Raw genomic sequence first — 7,528 nt, 5'->3', positions numbered from 1 at the left:
CTTGCTCCCAATGGGTCTGTAAGTCATTTAAAGGGTCAGGAAGTAGGGACCAAAGTCTGTTTTTGCCAGGACCTGCTGAAGGAAGTGCCAATCAACTGAATCAAAGGCCTTTTCAAAGTCTACCAAAACCAGAGCAGAGGGGTCCTGGAGTTCATCCAAATTAGCTACAGCCGCATGCAGACATTTGATACAATGACACATACTCTGGTAAAGCATGAAGACCTTTTGATCAAAGTGAATTAGCATATGTATAATTGGAATTAGCCTATTGGCAAGGACTTTGGCTATTATTTGTTTCTATGTTAATCGATGAGATGGCCATATATGAGGGACACACGGTTGCAGGCTTATCCAGCTGTGAATCACTGTGATCGAGGCATCATGCAAGTCGTTCAGAGACGATCCCACCTGCAGTGCCGCCACAAACATTTCAAGCATCAACAGGAGTAGGAGAGGTACATTTGTTTAGAGGACCCAAGGTTTTGCCGGTCAGTTTCTCGTTTATGGCCTCCTGTATTGCGACTTATATATGTATTGCGACTTATATAGCGCACGTATCACCCGAAGGCATCAAGGCGCTTGCCTTGGGAACCCGTCCTGGCTTTTTCCCTGTGAGATAACCCTTACTGGGCATCCCCAAGGTGAAAGCCAGGCATCCAGCAGCGGGTGGGCCATTGTAGTGGAGATTAAGCAAGCTATTGCCCAGAGTTGCAGCGTGGGACCCCATGATTAGAGTAGGCACCGAGGCGAGAATTATCGAGTCCGTGGACATTTTTGGGCTCAGGACCCTGCCGCGTCGGGAATTGAACCCTGGTCCTGGGCCAGACCTCAGCATCAGGGTCTGCCGCTCTAATCAGTGAGCCACACTCCTCCACTCCTGCATCTCCTAAACAGGTATAGGGAGGTCCAGGGTCGACCTGTCCTCTGCTGACATTCTGTTAATCATTAGGTTTCTAATTTGTGTATTTCTATTCATAATAAGTTGCAAATGCTTCTGCAATTTTGAGTGAGCTCGTTAAGGAGCCAGTGGATGATTAGCTAATTTTGGCCACTATTCTAGAATCTAGTTCTTGGTTTGCCAGCCATTATAGCAGCAGCTTGTCAGCTTTGTTGCAGAAATCATATGTCCTATATTGGGTCAAGCTCAGGCCCCCATGTCTATATCTAATAAGCGTGGTCACCGCGCTAATTTAGCAGATTTCTAATTGGTGGAAGTTTTTCTCCTTTGGGCATTCAAGTACATTTGTTTTAAGATGGCTAAGGTATGTGCGAGGGCTGCATTTTTAGATTCTTTACATCTAGTAGACTTAAACTTGAATGAGATTGCTTTACCACCATTTTATCACCGTTTTGAACTACATCCCATAAGACTTGCTTTAAGGATACTGACTTTTCAGTTTAATTCAACACATGATTTGACCCCTTGTTAAAGGAAGTACGAAAATCATTTTTCTCTTAACCCTCAAGCATTTAAATGCCAGTGTCCCTGAAAGTTTATTTCAGGTCGTCCAAACATATTGTCTATGGGACAGTGATAGGAAAGGCATCTACGCTAGATATGGGAACCATGTATACCGGTCAATTCTGTTGTGTGGGTGTGAAAGTACTCAAAGCAAGAATATGAGAGATGCAATTTGTAATAGCATGTGTACTCCCAATCTGCTTGCGCCAGACATTCCTGCTTGGACTATCTATTTTGGCAATGTGGTATAAGGGTAGCTGCGGACCCTGCAGAGTCCAGATGTGGGCCTTTGACTGCGTTAAACTCTTCCCGACTATAACCATGCTAGGAGAAGATTGCATTAGGAGGTTGTCTAAGGTTTGTAGGCTGTCTTCCAACAAAGTGAGTGAGTGTGTGTGTGCCTCCTCACTGTCCATGGTCACACCACTACTGATCTAGAAATCATAGTGTTTTGCCAGAGTTAAACCCAGATCTTCAGAGGAGGTTGCAGTTTGTGCTCAGGAGTTGCGTTTTGTGTAAGAAAAGAACATCTGGGGTACATTTTTCCAAATATTAGAGAACTGCCCCGGGCAGACTATCAAGGTTGTTTGATTGTGTTTTCTTATGGGTCATGATGCTGTTTGTTTTGGCTGATCAGCTTCATGAATACCCTTCTTGTGTGCTGCAAAACCCTATTTGAAACATAACTTTGAACTATCTCCCCTCCAACTCTAGCCCCCACACCGCATTTTATACGCTGAAGCATCCGTCATGAGCATAAAATAGAGGAAACTAACTTACTTCTCAGAGGTGGGGTGAAAAAAGTGTTACCATCTATTTGCAGTCCGCCCCGTGCTTCTCACCAGCATCCCTTATTTAGAATGCCATCTCAGTAGTATCTTCTACTAAACAGTAAATCTTGCTGAACCCCAAATTGAACACTGATGAACCAGGACACTCAATGCAAGTTCTTCCTCTAGACGTAAGTCGTACTTTCAATAGTTGTATCACCCACCATGGGGGGGGGGGGGGGGAGGGGGCAGGATGCTTTTACTCGCTCCTCTCAGATATGGATGAGTCCTTTTCTGGAATGAGTGCACTCATGGTGGCATGGTGGAGTTATTGCCTCAGTGTTGTGTACTGTCTTTCTTTAAGAGGAAAGAGTGTTTCTTGCATCAATGCATATTTTAGTGGTATGCTCTTATCCATTCCATCTTTAAGAGTTTTCCGCTCCGCCACTCAATCCAGCAAATCAAACAAGTGCAATTTAACTAGGTGCATCACTGTCGATTTGAGTGGGCATAGTCGCATGTAATAAAGTTGTATTGATTGGAGGTTTTGCTTTACTGCACTAGAATATGTCCTTTGCTGTTGGACCCAAGAGGTATAGTCTGGAAAAAGCCTAATCTTTACAGAGTCCAGGGAGATATTGGGTTTCTGATGTGATGCTCTAATGAAGGCATTCTGGCCTGAAAAGGTAACGGTTCTTATGATCATGGGGCTTAGGGGTGCACCTAATGGGGGTTTCTGAGTTAGTGCCCAATATGCACTCTCAAAAATAAAATAAGGCAACAGAATCTCCTTGGGGAGCCATGATTTCGAGCATGTGGTTAGAACCTACTCAGGACATGTGCCCTCCAGGCCCTCAGGGATGCACACTATATGCAGATTGTTTTACAGGAGCTTCACTCAGCATTTTCAGCTCTTTTTTCCAGTTTTATTGTGATCCCCTTCATCCATTTCAGTTCTGTATAGAGAGGTCTCAGTTATTATTCAGTGGTTGAGATTCGGCCTCCTGCGTCTGTCATTATTTCTGCCACATTTCTAATCTCAAGACGGAGTAGAGGGACCTCTATCCTTATCCGTCCAATTGTGTTCTCCACTGCATATTTAGTATCTCTGATTGCCTGCAGTATTACTGCCAGGGATACCAATACTACCTCTTATTCAGATGCTTCTGTTATGGCTGAGGCTGCTTGTGTTGAGGGTGCGGCCATGAATCTTTGGAATTTATCTGTTTTCCCTGTGCAAGGAAAGCCTTGGCCCTTGTCTCTCGCCATGTTTTCTCCTTTCCACCTCAAAGAGTTCTCAGAAGTGTTTACAACACTGCATTCAACCCCACCAAATTAGACATCACAGGTATTCTAGGCATGTAGAAAGGGTCCCACCCATGTCACTTTTACTGTGAATATGGTGATTCTCTGGTTTCCACTGTACAACTCTATTACTCTAGGGCTGGGGGATCCCGCCTCTCCAGCCCCCCACGCCTCACTCCAGACAGTCTCTGCTAATGGATGCGACCACTCTCAATAGGGGTCTAATGACGCCTCAACTCTGGTGGGTCAATGTGCCCACACACGTGAGCTTGATTTTTCCAATTTAAGGTCTCCACTCTGCACTCAGTGACCACATTGGACAGGTTTATTGGTGTAGTGCAGTGGCCCCTTGGGTCAGTATCACTTTGCAGCTCCACTCAGCAATTCTTAACCATTATTTGTAAATGCCAGTTTTTCAGTTCCTGCTCACCTTGAAAAGGGCAGTGCTTGTGTCCGCGCAGGCCCTGTGCACCTCATTTCTCTGGAATATCGGTCAGTGGGGTGGCAGTCCAGGCTAGGTATCTGTAACAAGGACGACATGCCTCAGGTTCACTCTACGAACCCTACAACCCCGTGTGGGTATTCACCTTGTGACCCCCCCTCCTTTCATTTCAGCCATCGCACCCGCAGGTCTGGACTGGGCCTGACGAACTGTATAGCTGTGACGCCGAAGAAGAAGACTGCGGCCCCTTTAACTGGCCTGGGACCAGTGAATAGGAGGAGCCAGATATGCCTCAAATATGGCAGGTGAAAGCACTCAGGTGTGCTTGTACACCGGAGGAGCGGAAGGCGAGTGGAGAGGAGACGCGTGGAGCGAGAGGAGAGGCGTGGAGCGAGAGGAGCAATACGAGAGAGGCGACGATAGGAGCCGGTATTTCATCTACGGAGGAAGAAGAGGACGAGAGGAGAGACCCGTCGGCGGTGCGGGAGCCTGGAGGCCAACGGCAACACGAGCCGCCCAGGCGCACGCCAGGAGGTGTGTGGCTCTCAGAGGTACGAAAGCGTATTACGGGCTGGGTTGGGAGAAGGGGTGGATCAGTAACGTGAACGGATTCCCTTCGTTTCCCGTATTACCCTCCCTACACTCCCCCGTTCCCTCACTTAGTTAGAAGAAGTCACTGCTGGTGTCCCCTCACCCCCTTTCCTGATTACCTGGTTTTGACATCTGACTCGAGACTGATACGACCTCTCTTGTGTCTTCCCTCACGGCGGAGTGCAATTCACCACGGAGACTGACGAGAAAAAGACTCGACGGAGCCCCGTACGGAGGAAGGAGGAGGGAACCAGAAGAAGACGCAGAGCGGAGAGAAGCCGATCTCCGCGGAGGGCTCCAGTCCGGAAGACGTGTACTGATTTTTTGTATCAGCAAATAAAACCTGCACGAACCAAAACTCAACTCCTGTCCATTACTACCCAAAGCGCTACAGTATCCCACACCAGCGCAGTGCATTTGTTCTCCTACATGACACATCTCAGGCAGTCTCCTAATCAGACCCGAGATCCACCCTCAAGTAGAGAAGGCGGGGTGAAAAGGTCCCACTGCGTTAGCACCACTATGTCCTGCACCTGAGAGGGACAGCGACCAGGTGTTTTCTTCAGGGAGGGCTAGGAAAGGGCACAACTTCGATCTCACCAATCCTTTCACTGCTACCACTCAAAAAAGAGTGAAAGGCCCCACCTACTTTTGGGTTGGGCTCCAGAACATCCAAGCAAGGTCTTGCTGTGACCTACCACAACAATTGCTGGCACCCAGGAAAAAATGCAAAATTATGGAGCCTCTGCAGACTGTGGTTAGGGGCCCCTGGGATTCCACATCTCACAGATGTTCATTGGCATTGAGGTGAATGTGGCCCCTTGAAGGGTTGCCCCCTCTCGACCCAGGGGCCTACCTTAAGGTCCTTCAGGCACCTGAACAGATCCAGTCAGATAAATCAGTGACCTTTAGGGGTGCAGAGGATTATTGAGACATAACAGTGTACCACCAGAGCAGTGTTAGATTGTGACCACTTGATGGCGGCCACGCCATGCCCCCGCGCTCTTTTGTAGATTTTTTAAAATAATGAAATCATGTTTTATTGAGCTTTCCTTCTTTTTTCCTCTCAACTTGACACAGAGCCCGATTTAAATCTCAGCAGACGAGTTACTTTGTCACAACGGTGACGGATATCCTGTCAGACGAAATATAAATCCAACTATATCCTATGAAATGTATATTTCGGCAAGCAGGATATCTGTCACCGCTGTGACAGAGCAACCCGTCTGCCGATATCTAAATCAGACCCCTAGTCAAATTAACATAAAAAAGTGTTATTCAAGTATATCAAGCAGATACCAGTTTTAATTGGTCCGCTCAAATTCCTATCAGACCTTCCATGTAGGATGCTGATGTAGCTGTTCAGGGAAACATCATTTACTACGAAGGCATTACCACTAATAACGTTTACCACGGGTCACTTACCACGCAAACGTCTTTTCAACGCGGGTGCCTTCCACGACCGACTTTACCACGCAAGTACGTTCTGCGTGGGCTGGGGGGGGGGGGGGGAGACGTGGTATTCCTTCCAGTCGTTCTGCGTGGGCTTGGGTGGGCTGGGGAGGGGCTGGGGGGGGGGGCTCCAGGGGGCTGGGGGGTCTCCCCCCCCCCAAAAAAAAACCAAAGGAGCGGGTTACTTAAATAAAAAAAAACGCACTTCAGTACCACTGAAGTAAAGGAAAGTGCCTCCCCCAAAGACGTGCCGTGTACGTCAAAATAGCAGTCCTTTTTTAATTTTGGTAGACGTGTTTTGACGCTTGTTTCCATGGTGGATGGAAGTAAGGGCTGCTGGGGAAAGACGGGAAGGTGTAAGGTAAGAAAATCTTTATTAAAAATATATATATATATTTAAGCGCACAGTAAAATAAAAGAATTTATAAATCTAAGGTAATTTGTAGTTTTTGAATGTCGAAAAAAAACTATCGATTGGGTTGTTAAGCAGTTACTACAAACTCTAGACATACTTTTTTTGCCTATCAGTTTCATTATGTTTATTACAGAGTCATTTGTGCTTAGTGGACGTTTCTACGCGTGGTATAATCCTTTGTTGTAAATTCCAGCGTGGTAAAGCCACTTGCGAACTAAAATTCGCGTGGTAATGCCATGCGTGGAACTTGTAATCGTGGTAAAATCATATATTCAGCTGTTCAATGTTCTCACCATCGTCCCATATCCCTAAATGTGTATGAACTAGTGCTTTAAATGGGCCGATACTGTCCAGTACGGAGTACCGGCATTTTTTTTATTTTGTGAGAGAGAGAGTACCTTCACTTCTCGAGAGAAATGTAATACTTTTAATCAGAGCGTAATGGAACTCTCAGTGACAAGCAGGTACTCTACTACAGAGTACTTGCACTACTATTTTTCCATTCCAAGCACTGGTAGGAACTGCGTGTGTGAGGCTGCAACTATAATGGCGGATCCCATCTCTATGACGCTATACTGCGGTTGATCAATTTGACCGCCAAAACCATCACATTCACTACACCGCCTACCACAACATCTGCATTTGTACTCATTTAATATTCTTAGCTCGACGTCGTGGGTTACCTTGCAATGTAAGGGTTACATCGATTTAGTCAATGTCTTAGTTTTGACATGACATATAAGGCATTAGATATAATGGTGATATCACATGTTCCAGTTTCCCATACCGTTAATAACAATGCTGCACACCCAGGATACCTCCTCATATGACTTGTATCAGGGGTTTTTTAAATCAATAAATACACACACACACATCTATATATATTTACACTGGTATAGGATGAAAACGTATAATCTACACAGTTTGCCCACACGGTAGGTGACGAAAAACGCGCAGGCAAACAAACTCGAGATGTACAGACCCCGAGTTATATTTCCGATTCAGGTAACCATGACAGTTTGCGCTCAGATCGACATTTGTACAGGTTCTGAAATAAGGGCCCTGTTTTTCCTTGTATTTACAAATCAGCA

The sequence above is a fragment of the Lissotriton vulgaris genome, chromosome 12, assembly GCF_964263255.1.
Source record: "Lissotriton vulgaris chromosome 12, aLisVul1.2, whole genome shotgun sequence".
Lineage (NCBI taxonomy): Eukaryota > Metazoa > Chordata > Amphibia > Caudata > Salamandridae > Lissotriton > Lissotriton vulgaris.
The sequence above is the reverse complement of the archived record's forward strand: the minus strand, read 5'-3'. Positions refer to the sequence as shown.